At 40.2% G+C, this 16,447-nt stretch overlaps 1 protein-coding gene across 40 annotated transcripts in view; it reads left to right on the top strand.

Annotated features, from left to right (window-relative positions):
- Positions 1-16,447, top strand: part of PTPRD (protein tyrosine phosphatase receptor type D) — a 510,118-nt gene that overhangs the window by 334,011 nt on the left and 159,660 nt on the right. The window lies entirely within an intron of this gene.

Below are 16,447 nucleotides of genomic sequence, written 5' to 3'. Positions count from 1 at the left end.
TTTACACATTCTGGTGCAGGAGAAGATTCCCTGTGTGTTCAGGCAAGAACTTTACAGAACTGTTCCTTGAACTTTACAGAACTGTTCCTTCAGCCATGACTTCAGTGATACTGACATTTATGCAAACCTAGCTACTAAATACAAAAATACCATGTTACATAGTAAACTTGAATATGTATCTTGGAAAATTTTGGCCTAATCGTTTACATATATTGAAAACTCAAGAAATAATATTATTTTCCTCTGTAGAAGCATAAAGATTTTTGAAGCCCAAACTTAAGATTTTTTTTTTTTTTTTTTTTTTAAGGTCTTGGTGTGGTTCTCTTCCAGGATAGCTAGTTGGTGGTTTTCTAAAGGGCGTTATGATGGTAAGGTCAGGCTATGGAGATAGGTGTTTATGGTCCTGTTTATTACACGACCTCCATCAAGTTCTGTAATAATGCGCAGGCTTAGATGAATCGTACTAAACATTAAAACCTTTTTTTTTTTTTTTTTTTTCCCGGGAGTGCAATTCATAAAGCAAGAACGCATACACACATACAGAAAAAACATATATACACTATATATTAGAAAGAAGTTTTCCTCATTTGCCAAATGAGACAGATTACCCAAAATTCAAAAGCAACCAAATCCACTTTTTATAATCACTAATACGTTTCAAGCTAAGGTACTACTCAGAGCAGATTATGTCATAGCAGTTATATAAATAATATACCTTAATACAGTTAATTAATTACTTAAAAGCAGAAGGATGTACAGATTGATTTTTACAGTCTTCCCAAAGTACAATATACCAAAATGCTGTTGTGTAATCTTAAAATAAGACCTATATGCTATTTATTAGTCTAGCTGCAGAAATTTTCTCAGTTTCTATAACATCTGACCTGCTCCCAACTACTTCAAAAGAGTGCTTACCTTCCTGACTGTCTCTCCATTCTACAGGTAAATTAGTTTGATCCCTCTTCTCTAAAAGAAAATAGTTTTGTATTTGGTTATATAACGGATGAGAGTTGTCATTGCTAATAAATCCAAGTAGAAAGAGTTGCATTGTTGAACTCAGACACAGCCTTGGTACCCTCAGTCAGCTGCATTGCGTATGTGGAATAGTGCCTCTCAGATTCATATCTTTGTATTGTTCTTGTTTATTTCTTCATCTTCACCTTGCTCATACAACTTATCATGTGCTAAGTATGTCTACAGTTGGCGCAGAGCTTCTTGTGCTTACACTAGTTTTTACATCCTCAACACATACAATGTTATGCTAAGCTTAGTCTCTCAGACTGTCTGTTTAAAGGCAGGAACTAGCTCTCTACAGCTTTTACTTCATTAATTTCAGTAACAGAGCAGTTTGTGATGACTTTGCAAATAAATAACTTTTATAACATGAAACCTTTATATTCCTTTGAACATACATGTATTTTTACTTCATTTTTCTTAGCCCCGCCTGTTTTTCCTAGCCTTCCAACCACCACATTGGTCTGCTTGAACATTACCTCAGCATGCATTTGGACCCATAACTTCCAGCTACACAGAATATTTAATTCTTTCTGTCCATCCTATTACTTTATTCTACTGGAACTGAATTACTGCTGTACCTGTGTTAACAAATGATTTTTTTTTTCACTTGTAGAAATTTATTTCATAAAAAATAAAGTAAAATAAATATCACCTCTCCACTTGTTTTTTGGTAGAAAGTGAATTTTTAGGTTCATCTTTGATCAGCTAGATAAAAGTTGGTGATAAAATTATATTGAAAGAAAAGTGAAACAGAAATGCTTATATATATGCTACATAAAAGCAATCTAATATTTAGTAAGTAAATGCTCACAAATATTGGTGATGACATTTTTCATGTATAATTTGGAAGTACTCAGTCTGACTAGATTGTAATAAATTTCATTTTCTGCTGCCTGTCACAGGTTTTGATGCCATTTTATTTTTTAGATGTAGCATTGGATTTCATAATTAGTTAAAATGGCTATGATGGGATTACATGCATTATCCTTGAGCTCAGGTTATAAAACAGTTCTATTATATATATATATTAATATATTTTGGCAAATCAAAATCGTAGGTCAAATTACTGACAATATAATTTGTGGTGCAATTTGTTGACAATTGCAGCAAGAGTTATAGCACAGCTGAGTGAGTCCTGTTTTGTTCTATGTTCAATATCTTATGACTGAATCCCCACATCATTCCTGATTTACTGTTCCATGAGAAATATTAGATGCTATTGCCAGACAAATGTGAAAGTATCATCTTTAAAGTACATCTCTCTCTTTCAGTCTTCCAGAAAGCCTGCTTGAGTTTGCTCAGTTCAGTTCACAATGGTTCACAATACGTCTTTAAAAGCCATGTGGTACTGTGAAAAATGCTTTGGAAGAACACAAATGCTAGTTCTGAACAGATCAGAAAGAGCACTGTCTTGGATCACCAAGTGCTCTGTTCCTGCTTCAGAGACAGACTTCTGTCATCCTAGGAAGCATGACTGGATACTGAGTTTTCTTTCACACAATAACTCGGTACAGATATTGTGAGCTATGAAAGCAGTACTTCCTATTAAATGCAGATCATGTTAAACCCTAGACTAGTCCCATTTCAGTTTCTGGCAGCAGCAGTAATTTGTGTAGAAGAAGTCTCAGTTCTAATGTTTTTAGGGAAGCAAAATAATCATCAGAAAAACAGTGTTTGTGACATAGTGTATCTTTGCCTTTTTGAGAAGAAAACCTTGGAAGGGTTGGCTACCTTAGGCTTTAGAAATAATCTTTTTTTTTTTTTTTTTCTTATTTATTTATTTTAGTGTCACAATTTATATGTTGTAAGCCACATATATATTACTAAGTGATTATATGAAGGTGTAGCATACTGGATTTCCAAATGATCCAGGCAGATATTTACCAGGCAGTCATAATTATCAAACCTGGACACATAATTGTGAGAAAGCTAGTGTTTAAGCAGTGTGTGTCCTCTACACAGAAAGCTCTTCTGTTTTCTTCTGGAACAGAAATAAATTAATTTGTTTCCCTCAGAAGAAAAATATACCTTTAACTTCCTTGTCTTGACACTTCCTCAGTACTATTTTAACTTCAGTAGCAAATATGACACAAAGCCAAAGGAAAATCCGTATCTATTTTTTTTTACTTTTTTTTTCTTTTTTCTTTTTTTCTTTTCTTTTCTTTTCTTTTTTCTTTTCTTTTCTTTTCTTTTCTTTTCTTTTCTTTTCCTTTCTTTTCTTTTCTTTTCTTTTCCTTTCTTCTTTCTTTTATCCTTTCCTTTCCTTCCCTTCCCTTTCCTTTCTTCTTTTTTCTTTTATCCTTTCCTTTCCTTTTCTTTCTTTTTTTTCCTGTGCCAGTTCTTCCCCATTAGTGGATCCCTAGACATCTCCTCACTATATGTGAGAGCAAGGGAACATTTTAACAGGTGGGCAAGAGAGATGAGGGAGTCCTCCCTCATGTTCAGAAATATGGGGAATGAGGTCTAGACTACACCTACTCCCTCCACAGCCAGGCCACCAGGAAAAGACTTCACCATCCGCCCATACAGGAACTTATTTTGTGTCCTCCATTCATGTAGGTTCAAAGGTTCCACACATTGTATTATTGCCAGCATTTTGGATTCTCTCTGTAAGTCATAAATACTAGAAATAAATGGTAAAGCATGTTGCCTTATTCTCCTATATTTTTCTTCTTTCAGCCAGGATTTCCATAGTTACAAGGCATGTGTTCATAAGGTAGAAAGATTTGAAAACAAAACCAAACCAAATGGGAAGTTACTCTATTAATAATACCCATTGATACTATTAGAGTTACCTTTCACCTGTAGTCATCTAAGTGTTCTGAATGTTTTAAACTTGTTCTTCTGAACAATAGAAATTTATGCTGCATTAAATGCAGAAAAACTGTGCATAGTTTGTACCAGCAACATTAATGTAATGCTTAATAATAATGAATTTCAAGAGATATCTTCTCCAGTGCTCATTGTCTCTTCTGACATTTTTTTTCTCATTCTCTACAACAACAATAGTACTTTTGTTGTTTCTTGCTCATTATTATTTTTGCTGTTTATTGAAATGCTGCATTAACATCCAAATTATAACACCTGTATGGGCTCACTCTTGTATCAGACACCATAATAAACAGTTGGAATGTAGCCTCTACTTTTACTAATGGACTGTTTATTCACGGCAACAAGAGTGTGTTTTATGTCCTAACCCCAAAACATCAAAGATAAAATTTCAATTCCCTTATTCCTTGTTTCCTTCTTTTAAGGGAACAAACTGTAAGCGTTCTGGGACAACTTGTCAAGATCTCTCTGCAAGGTCTCTCTGCCCTCGAGGGAGTGAACAGCTCCTCCTAATTTAGTATCATCTTACTTAGTGTCCTGGTTTCAGCTAGGATAGAGTTAATTTTCCTCCTAGTAGCTGGTAGGGTGATATGTTTTGGATTAGGATGAGAAGAGTGTTGATAACATGCTAATGTTTTAATTGTTGCAGAGCAATGCTTACACTAAGCCATGGACTTTCCAGCTTCTCACTCTGTCCTGCCAGCGGGCAGGCTGGGGGTACAGCAGGAGCTGGGAGGGGACAGACCTAGAACAGCTGACCCAAACTGGCCAAAGGGGTATTCCATACCATCTGACGGCATGATAAACAATATAGAGGGGTGGCTAGCTGGGGTGGGGGGGCAGCTGCTCAGGGATTGTCTGGGCATCAGTCAGCAGATGGTGAGCAATTGCACTGTGCATCACTTGTTCCGTACACATTAGTATTAGTAGTACTATAATGATAATAATAAATTATTATTATTATTATCATGTCTTAATAAACTGTCTTTATCTCAACCCACAGGCTTCACTTTCCCATTTCTCTCCCCCATCCCAGAGAGGGAGGGGGGAGGGTTAGCAAACAGCTGTGTGGTGCTCAGCTGCTGTCTGGGTTAAACCGCAACAATTAGTATGAATTCAAGTCCTGCATCCAAATCATTTATAAAAATATTAGGCAGAACTGGCCCTAAAATGAAGCCCTGGGGGAACCCCACTATTGACTGGCACACCAGCTTGATAGAACTCCATTTGCTATATGCCTTTGAGCCCAACCCATTAGCCAATTGTTAACCAATCATATATATATATTTTTTTTTTCTAGCTGAATGCTGGACATTTTGTTCAGAAGGGTGCTGTGAGAAGTAGTATTGTAAGCTTTGCTGAAATCCCAAAAGGTTATTACTTATATAGTCCATAATATTATTCATATATTACTTACTACATTATTATAGGCGATCGGCTCCGGGGCAGACGCGTTCTGCAGCGGAGCGGGGGATAGGGACAGGCAGGGCTATTTCCCCGGCATCGAGGCCACTCGAGGCAGCCGAGGGAGCCGCCACAGCCCGGCAGCCCTCGTGAGGGACGCTGACGAGGCGTAGGCGGAGCCAGAAGGGCCCCTCCCCGGCCGTTCAAAAGCAGCCCCTGTGGACCGCAAGGCACCAGACGGGCAAACAGGGCGGGGTGCGTCAGAAAGGCGGGGAGCGTCAGTTTGTGCGGCAGTTCGCGCAGGCAGGGCGAGCAGGGAGGGCCGAGCGATCCCCCGCCCCTAAGAACACCTCAACTGACAGCTTTCGACCACTAGCTAGGCCGCTACGGTCCTCGCCAGGCAGAGAGCTCGCGCTAGAAAGTCTGTAGGCACCCAGACGGAGTGCCCGCTCCGAAATGCGGCAGTGCAGGTCTCTGGGTGCAGGGAGTGCCAGAGCCTGCTGCTGCCATCCGAGGGAGGCGGAGGTACTGTGTGCGTGAGGTGCGAGCAGGTGGGTGACCTGGTCCACCTGGTGGCAGAGCTCAGGGAGGAGGTGGAGAGGTTGAGGGCTATCAGGGAGTGCGAGCGGGAGATAGACTGGTGGAGCAACTCCCTGCAAGGCCTGAAGGAGAAGCACCGGGGTGAGACTCCCCAGATGGGGGTGGACCCCCTGCCCGTTCGCTGTCAGGCAGAGAGAGGGGACCTAGGAGTTGAGGAGGAGTGGAGACAGGTCCCTGCTCGGCGTTGCAGGAAACTCCCCCCGCTCCCTGCACCACCTTCCCAGGTGCCCTTACACAACAGGTTTGAGGCCCTGGAGCTCAAGAGAGCGGTGGAGGAGGGTGTGGCAGAAAAGTTAACCAGGAAGCCCAGGGCGAGGAAGTCTGCTCCGTGCCTCAAGACTTCTCCCACCAAGAAGGAGAGCAGGGTAATCGTGGTGGGTGACTCCCTTCTCATAGGAACGGAGGGCCCTATCTGTCGGCCTGACCCCACCCGTAGGGAAGTCTGCTGCCTCCCTGGGGCCAGGGTCAGGGATGTCGCCAGAAAGCTTCCCAACCTGGTTCGCCCCTCTGATTACTACCTGCTACTGATAGTCCAGGCTGGCAGTGATACCATTGATGAGGGAAGCCTGAAGGCTATCAAACGGGACTTTAGGGGGCTGGGACGGTTAGTGGACAGAGCGGGAGTGCAGGTGGTGTTTTCGTCCATTCCTACAGTGGCAGGGAATGGTTCAGAGAGGACACGAAAAGCCCACCTGATAAACTCGTGGCTCAGAGGCTGGTGCCAACACAGAAGTTTTGGGTTCTTTGACCACGGGGCGCTCTACTCGGCACCTGGCCTGATGGCTGCACATGGGTCCCAACTGTCCCCAAGGGGAAAACGGATCCTGGCCCAGGAGCTGGCAGGGCTCACTGAGAGGGCTTTAAACTAGGTAAGAAGGGGGGCGGGGATGAAACAAAGCCTGTTGGAGGTGTGCCAGGGGGAACAGTGGTAAGGCTGGGGGAGAAGGCTAAGGCTCAGCTGAAATGCATCTACACTAATGCGCACAGCATGGGCAAGAAGCAGGAGGAGCTGGAAGCCACTGCGCAGCACGCAGGCTATGACTTGGTTGCCATCACGGAAACGTGGTGGGACCACTCTCATGACTGGAGTGCTGCAATGTCTGGCTATAGGCTCTTCAGAAGGGACAGGCAGCACGAAAGGGGTGGTGGAGTGGCTCTCTATATTAGAGAGTGTTTTGACGTCGTCGAACTTGAGGCTGGGAATGACAAGGTGGAGTTGCTATGGGTTAGGATCAGCGGAAATGCCAACAAGGGAAGCATCCTGGTGGGGGTCTGTTATAGACCGCCAAACCAGGATGAGGGGACGGATGAGGAGTTCTACAGGCAGCTGGCAGAAGTTGCGAAATCGTCAGTGCTTGTTCTTGTGGGGGACTTTAACTTCCCAGACATATCCTGGGAGCACAACACAGCCCAGAGAAAGCAGTCCAGGAGGTTTCTGGAGAGTGTGGAAGATAACTTCCTGATGCAGCTGGTTGGCGAGCCTACCAGGGGAGGTGCCCCGCTAGACCTTCTGTTCACTAACAGAGAAGGACTGGTGGGAGACGTGCTGGTCGGGAGCTGTCTTGGGCAGAGTGACCACAAAATGGTAGAGTTCTCGCTACTCGGCGAAGTCAGGAAGGGGATCAGTAAAACTGCTGTCTTGGACTTCTGGAGGGCAGACTTTGAGCTGTTCAGGACACTGGTTGGCAGAGTCCCTTGGGAGGCGGTACTGAAAGACAGAGAAGCCCAGGAGGGCTGAGCGCTCTTCAACAAAGAAATCTTAATGGCTCAGGAGTGGTCTGTCCCCACGTGCCCAAAGACGAGCCGGCATGGAAGAAGACCGGCCTGGCTGAGCGGAGAGCTGTGGCTCGAGCTTAGGAGAAAAAAAGAGGGTTTATAATCTTTGGAAAAGAGGGCGGGCCACTCAGGGGGACTACAAGGATGCTGTGAGGGCGGTGCATGGACAAAATCAGAAAGGCCAAAGCTCATCTGGAGCTCAGTCTGGCCACGGCTGTTAAGGACAACAAAAAATGTTTTTATAAATACATCAACACAAAAAGGAAGACTAAGGAGAATCTCCACCCTCTACTGGATGTGGGGGGAAACTTAGTAATCAGAGATGAGGAAAAAGCTGAGGTGCTTAACGCCTTCTTTGCCTCAGTCTTTAACAGCAAAACCAGTTGTTCTCTGGATGCCCAGTACCCTGAGCTGGTGGAAGGGGATGGGGAGCAGAATGTGGCCCCCACAATCCACGAGGAAATGTTTGGCGACCTGCTACAGCATTTGGATGTACGCAAGTCAATGGGGCCGGATGGGATCCACCTGAGGGTACTGAGAGAACTGGCGGAGGAGCTGGCCAAGCTGCTTTCCATCATTTATCGGCAGTCCTGGCTATCGGGGGAGGTCCCAGTTGACTGGCAACTAGCAAACGTGACGCCCATCTACAAGAAAGGCCGGAGGGTAGACCTGGGGAACTATAGGCCTGTTAGTTTAACATCAGTGCCAGGGAAGCTCATGGAGCAGATTATCTTGGGTGTCATCATGCGGCAGTTGCAGGGCAAGCAGGCAATCAGGCCTAGTCAACATGGGTTTATGAAAGGCAGGTCCTGCTTGACGAACCTGATCTCCTTCTATGACAAGGTGACACGCTTAGTGGATGAGGGAAAGGCTGTGGATGTGGTCTACCTTGACTTCAGTAAGGCATTTGACACCGTCCCCCACAGCATTCTCCTCAGGAAACTGGCTGCTCATGGCTTGGACTGGCGCACGCTTCGTTGGGTTAAGAGCTGGCTGGATGGCCGGGCCCGAAGAGTCGTGGTGAATGGAGTCAAATCCAGTTGGAGGCCGGTCACTAGTGGAGTCCCCCAGGGCTTGGTACTGGGACCAGTCCTCTTTAACATCTTCATCGATGATCTGGATGAGGGGATCGAGTGCACCCTCAGCAAGTTTGCAGACGACACCAAGTTAGGTGCGTGTGTCGATCTGCTCGAGGGTAGGAAGGCTCTGCAGGAGGATCTGGATAGGCTGGACCGATGGGCCGAGGCCAGCGGTATGAAGTTCAACAAGGCCAAGTGCCGGGTCCTGCACCTGGGGCACAACAACCCCAAACAGAGCTACAGGCTGGGAGATGTGTGGTTAGAAAGCTGCCTGTCAGAGAAGGACCTGGGAGTAGTGGTTGACAGTCAGCTGAATATGAGCCAGATGTGTGCTCAGGTGGCCAAGAAGGCCAGCAGCATCCTGGCTTGCATAAGAAACAGCGTGGCCAGCAGGTCCAGGAAAGTGATTGTCCACCTGTACTCTGCTCTGGTGAGGCCGCACCTCGAGTACTGCGTTCAGTTTTGGGCCCTCGCTACAAGAAGGACATGGAGGTGCTTGAGCGAGTCCAGAGAAGGGCAACAAAGCTGGTGAAGGGTCTGGAGATCAAGTCTTACGAGGAGCGGCTGAGGTCAGCTGGGACTGTTTAGCCTGGAGAAGAGGAGGCTCAGGGGTGACCTTATTGCACTCTACGGGTACCTGAAGGGAGGCTGGTAGCGAGGTGGGGGTTGGTCTATTCTCCCACGTGCCTGGTGACAGGATGAGGGGGAATGGGTTAAAGTTGTACCAGGGGAGGTTTAGGTTGGATATTAGGAAGAACTTCTTTACTGGATGGGTTGTTAGTCACTGGAATAGGCTGCCCAGGGAAGTGGTTGAGTCACCATCCCTGGAGGTCTTTAAAAGATGTTTAGATGTAGAGCTTAGGGATATGGTTTAGTGGAGGACTTGTTAGTGTTAGGTCAGGGGTTGGAGTTGGTGATCTTGGAGGTCTCTTCCAACCTAGACTGTTCTGTGATTCTGTGATTATTATTACTTATTATATTACAATATTACTTATACAGTGTTTATATATTATTTATTACTTATATACTATTCATATAGTAAATATTTTATTTCTATATATTTATATTTATTATTATTTATATAATATGTAGTATATGTGGTATATACATATTATATACTACTTAGTATTATTTATATATAACATTTTAGTATTACTCTCATGTGAAAACAAATTTTAAACAAAGCTGATGGTATATCCACTCCAGTTCTTTTGTCAGTCCCTTAAATTTTGCAGCTGTGACATTAATGCACTTTGTATCATTTATGTTTGTCAGCTTGGATTGCAGAGTATGTAGGCTGCATTAAAAACCATTTGGTAAAATTAGAGCATAGTGGAAACAACATGTCTGAAAGCTTTGCAACATCAGTAACAGAAATGGTCACAAGCTGAGTTCATCTCACTGTCTTAAGCAGTATTATCATTCCTGTAGGTTTTACACATCTAGTGCAAATGGGGCAAGGGAGGCAGAAGGGGACAATATCACCCCCTGATCTGCCAAGTCCTCTCCCAAACCACTCACTTTTTCTCTCTTGTCCTCTTTTGTGAAGCAATAAAAAGATGCTTGTGCTCCCTTCTCAGTTCAAACTAGTTTGTTATATGTTTATTGTGATGATATGTTGTTTTATATTAAGAATGAATATGAGGTAATTACTAATAAAAGTGTCTTGTATTTATTAATATTTCAACATATAAAATTAATGTATACAAAGGAGAAAAAAAAAACAGATTTAAAACATGCCTTATGTATTTTGGATCCATCCATATATTTAGACAACTAACATGCAAATTGAGCCTTGGTGTACATATGAAGCTATTCTTGATCTTATTACTTGTCCACACCATAACATCTAAAATATGTAAAATGCTTAAAGCAAAGGCAGTCATCGTAGTACTGCTGTTGTTCTCCCCCTTTCATTTTTAAAATGAAATGAAGAAGGGAAAAACAACAAAACAAAATGAAACAAAACACAGATATGTTAAAATATGGACTAGACAGAGCATTCGTGTTTTCCTAATCCTTATTCTTGGCAAGCTCCCAGTTTAACCCTGATTTAATGTAATCTAAATCCTAACCCTGTCTGGAAACTAGACCTCAAATTAGAAATCGTAATCATGAAAATTCATATCGCTTTCCTTTGCTGTGTGCTTGCCTTTTATTCAGCAGTGCAAAATACATAGTTTCATTCTTATGACATTTACATATGGAAATACATGGGAGGCTGTATCAGGTGTTTCAGATGTTTAGTGTTTCTTTCCCTAAATATATGATAGTGTGCACTTAAAACACTTCACGTCTTCTGCCTTTGGTTCATTACCATAAAACTGGGTGAATCCTCTCCTTATTTTAAAGGGACATTTGGAGGGGATTCTTGGATTCCCTGCATTTCTTTAGGGCATGACCTCTTCTATTTCCCTTTCCATTCCCACTAAGCATAACAAATATCCAGAAATTCAGTCATGGACAAATTTGGGCATATGATGTTCAGATGATATTCTGTGCCATGACAGATAGCTATTACAATGCCTGAGTACAGAAGTGCGAATAACTCTTTATTTTGAGGCTTGCTTTTCTTTTATAAGTGAGAATTCTCTAAGGGTTGATTCGTGTCACCATGTATTTCACTATTAAAGGTGACCTCTTCGTAAGAGTGGGACAAGTCATGTTGGAAAGAACTTGCTGTGCACAGATTTAATTTAGCAGATTTTCAGAACTTAAGAAAGTACAAATTCCTTTTCCATTTTTATGTTATTATGAAAATATCTAATTTCAAAGACTCAATGTACTCATTTGTTAAAACAGAGAACTTATTTAAGGCTAAATTCTAAAAAAAAAAAAAAATGCTTACTGTCTTAATGCAATGTGAAATTGCTGCTTCAACATTAATACAAATGATAGTTCAGGCTAAGAGGCTTTATGTTTTGTTATAAAGACATTCCTTTGCAATTTGCAGAGTAATTGTGTAGAGCTACTAAATAATTTTATTTTTATTATTATTATTAGTTTTATCAATAATGCTTAATGCATCTTGAAGATATTTTAAAAAGTATTTTTAAATGTATGTTTTATAATGGGATTGTATGGACTGCTAGTATCTTGTTGAATATTTAGTGACTGACCTGATCATCTAATCAGTGTCTAATTCCTTTTCCTTTGTGGTAAAATTGCTTGAAATGTGAGATAAATCACAGCAGCCACTTTATATTCTTAATATATGTATCTTCTTGCAAAACAGCCATTTCCCACTTTTACTGACCTACAGCACCACTAAATAAAAGTATCCGTCTGTATATAACAGCTTTGAACAAAGAACCCTGGGAAAAGAATTAATTGTCTGTTCATAATTAGGTTTTTGGCAAAGTTTACTTTGTAAAATATTTCAATAAGAATAATGTTTATTAATTGACACTTCTTCATATCTTTTCAAACTAACTTAGTCTTTTATGTATAATAAGAAACGGCATTGTTTTATTTTTTTATTTTTTTATTTTTTTATTTTTTTTCATTTGCATAGTTCTTTATTAGTAGAGCAGAATACCAGCTTTGCTGCAAAATGCTGGTTTTCATCTTTCTGCCACTCTCTTTGATTTTATGGTTTTCAATCCCACTTTCAGTTCAGTTGCAGGAAGAATGATTTTGAATAATATGGTCATGATGTCAAAACAGTGCAAATTATATGCTGCTGCCATCTGGAATAGTGAAAATAAAAGCTTTATTTACAGTGTTCTTTGAAATAAAAAACTTTATTGCAGCAGTTTATCTTCAGTATCTATAGTGTATTCTGGGAATACTCCATGTGTGTCTTTTTATTCTATGAGCTACAGAACGACTAAAATTTGCCAGTGGCAAAGCCATCAATGAATCTTAAAATAGATTAAATATATATATATATATATGTATATTCTTTCTGAATAGAACGTAGAACCTCCCCCCGTTTCCACAAAGAGAATAATTGTTTCACATATGACAGTGTATTTTAAAAGGCACAGTGAAATACTTTGAGTATGCATCTTGGTTAAATTACATAGATTAAACTAAGCAAATTACACAGATTAAATTACAGGTTAATATGTTTATTCTGGAATACAAGTGTGTCTATAATGTAAATAGTTTATGTGGAAGAAAATACTTAACACCAGTATTACCCAATTTTATGTCAACTATCTTGGACCCCTGTGCTATTATCTTGCCTTTATACTCCATAATCCACAATCAATGTCATTACAATTTTCTTTGGGTACTTCACTTGTACACTTCATACCTGTAATATAGAAATATTATCTTAGTGCTCTGTATCTGAGAAAATTATTTACAGCACTCTGTCTTCCTTATTAAATCACAGTACTGATTGTCAAACAGATTTAGCAAGGTAGCTGCAGAAAATGTAGGACTTTAAGATCCTATCTGTTTCTGTAAGCTGCCACTTTTCATGTTTCCAGCAGAGTACAGAAATGATCTGAAATCAGTTATTTACAGGAAAACTAGTCAAAAATTAAAGAAGGTGTCTTAAATGCTGGATTAAGGAAACAGTTTCTCTTCCTTTAGCTGTGTTGGTAGATTTATCATGAGAGTCAAATGTAACGTAGTAGATTTGGATGAAGTCCTCATCTTACTTTGGATCCTGCTTTTGTATATACGTAGACTTTATAGCATATCGACATAGCTTTGGAATATGCTAAAATCTTATGGAAGATTTGTATCATTTGATAAAGAGAGATTGCAATCACATGTTTTCCCTTTGAGATGAGAGAAAACAATTACAGTTTAGAGCAGAACAGAGCTTGTGATGTATATTTAAGCCACAACTATGTATGAGTTTTGTTGTTTGTTGGTTTATGGAAACTCAGAGTTGAATATAGGTTCTTTATGTTAGACCATAATTTAACTTGAAATTGAGGTATTATCAAAATTACACTCCATCAGAATTAGTGTTTACACAAAAGCTGAGTTTAATGTAGGAATCTTGAGGAGACTGTTTACAGATGAGCAGTGTTGAGCAGACTAAATATGCAAAGAAAAAATTTAGAAATCTTTTCTAAGAACTGTGATAGAAAACAAGGCAGGTAGTTTTGTATCATCCTCTCTTAAGGGTTCATGTGATAACTATCCTGTGTTGTTGAGATCATAGATTCAGTGAAAATTATTTTTTTGTTGAGGCCTTCCAGCAACTGGAAATCATACTAGCACAATAGTAAAGGCATTCTCTTAACACCAGTAATGGAATACATTGTTTCATAGTGACTCACATTTTTAACACACCTAACAAATTCAAATAATGTGCTCTATTTCTAAATCTCTTGCATATGCATCCTAAACAAAATACATATTACATGTATGACTCACCATGCACAAGGACAGAGAAATCTGCCCTTTAATGGCCTCTCGAACTGACAGTACCAAATGGCTTTGAGAAAGTCAAATGTGATTTAAATTGTTGACGAATTGGAAGCTAATTCACTAGAACTGAATATTAATATGAAATATTGGCATATAGCATGGTTTCGAGCCCACTGAATATATTAATAAGTAGTAAAAATATTTATCTTTTCACCTTATGTACAAGTTTAGAACTACCAATGTATCAAAAGTTTGTAACAGTTATTTTTCTCTTACAGTGACTGAGACTGTTCACTAATATGATGCGCAGCTCTGTAGTGCAGTTTTCGATGATTTGTCAAACTTGCTATCATCAAAATTTAAAGACAGTTTTGCACAAATCACTAATAAACTTAGGAAAAAGAATTACCATCTTAAAAACTAAAACCACTGTGATAAGCACTCCAATTAGAAATTTCATTATTTCCCCAGCCCATTTTATGTTGAATGTTGGGTTTTATTGCCAAATACCTGAAAGCCAGACTGGAAACAAGCCACAACTGTCAAAAATATAACAGTTCTGGCTATTTGAATCTGTTACATTGTGATGTTTCTCATGAAAATTTAATGAAGACCATTCATTCAAAGAGATTCTATGCATACAGGGAATGGATGGAATTTAATTACCCTTATTAAAAATAAGAAAGGAAAGCTCTTTACTACTCCATCCTATTAGTATTCAAGATAAATTATCTTTGTTGTATCCCCAAAAGTATCCCCTTTGTTGTATCCCCTTTGTTGTATCAGTTGAGTATCCCCAAAAGTAACTCCAGAGTTTTCAGTATAAGGAGGGCAGGGCAGGGCAGGGCAGGGTAGGGCAGGGAAGCGAAGGGCAAGGAAGCGAAGGGAAGGGAAGCAAAGGGAAGGGAAGCGAAGCGAAGGGAAGTGAAGCAAAGGGAAGCGAAGCAAAGGGAAGGTTATAAAAATAGATGTAAATATTTGTTCTGTGTCAGGAGTCAAATCTTGTCAGTTATTCTCAAAGTAAATACTTTGTATTTATAAACAGTCATGAAACATACCTGTCTTTGGGACAATCCTATGGATAGTCATGCTTTTAAGCATGCAATTAAGTATTAACTTAATTACTGCTCAGTAGAGGAACTAGCTTTGACAAATTAAGTAAACTTACAGGAGAATTGTGTTTTATATACTACAGCAGTATCCATGTGCATTTTTCTTGCAAGTGGTTAAGAAACCTGTGGGTAGCAACAGACCCCAGGAACTACAAAGATTAATTAGGTAGACTCAGTTTATATACACTTTTCAGAATGGTCTAAAGACTTCCCTGAAACAGTTTGAAAAGATTGTATAGTTTCCATGCAAAGAGAGTTGACATTGCACTATTTCTTCTAAGATAATTATATCAATTTATAGTTAGTATTGATCACCCTCCTTGATTTTTTTTTTATTATTGTTGTTATTTATTTATTTTTAGCTTGCCCTCTTTAAACTGAAACAATAGCAATCATTTTGCAATAAAAATATCTTTGCAGACTTAATGGGAGTGATGGCCAAGAAGTTGTAATTCAAAAAGATTGTTTTACCTGTGTTAATTTAATTTATGATAAATTGTGCTATTATGTGCAATTGTACAATTATGATAAATTGTGATAAATCTCACTGTGCTTCCAGTGTTACATGCTTGAGTGTATTGTCCTAAGAAGGTGAATTGCTCTTGTTCAGAATATCTTACTATTTCAGCATTGACTGGCTGAGGATTTTTGACCATATCTGGGTGTTTTGACTGACAAAGCTGTATCCGTTCAGGATCACTATGAGTTTCCTGTTGCTTTAACTTTGATATCTGATCATGTTCATGGAAGATAACCAAATGTGCTCATCTGGAGGCTGGAGCACCTTCCCTATGAAGAAAGGGTGAGAGAGATAGCAATATTCAGCCTGGAGAAGATAAAGCTCTGGGGAGACCTCATTGCAGCATTTCAGTACTTAAAGGGGGCTGATAAAAAAGATGGAGAGCAACTTTTTCCTCAGGCAGATAATGATAGGGCTAGGGGGAATGTTTTTAAACTGAAAGAGGGCAGATTTAGATTAGATGTTAGCAGGAAATTCTTCACACAGAGGGTAGTAAGGCACTGGAACAGATTGCCCATATAAGTTGTGGATGCCCCATCACAGGAGGTGTTCAAGAAGAGGTTGGACAAAGCCCTGGACAACCAGATCTAGTGGGTGGCATCCTTACCCATGACAAGGGGGTTGGAACTTGAAGTTTCCACTTTTAAGATGATCTTTAAGGACCCTTCCAACTCTAACCGTTCTATGATTCTATGATATTTGTGTAATTCCAACATTTAGAGTTTCTCAGTGTTTTGAAAACTTTCAGTGCGTTCATCCTCACCATGCTTCCC

This window comes from Oxyura jamaicensis, chromosome Z (assembly GCF_011077185.1).
Source record: "Oxyura jamaicensis isolate SHBP4307 breed ruddy duck chromosome Z, BPBGC_Ojam_1.0, whole genome shotgun sequence".
Taxonomy (NCBI): domain Eukaryota; kingdom Metazoa; phylum Chordata; class Aves; order Anseriformes; family Anatidae; genus Oxyura; species Oxyura jamaicensis.
This window is presented reverse-complemented; position numbering and strand designations above follow the sequence as displayed.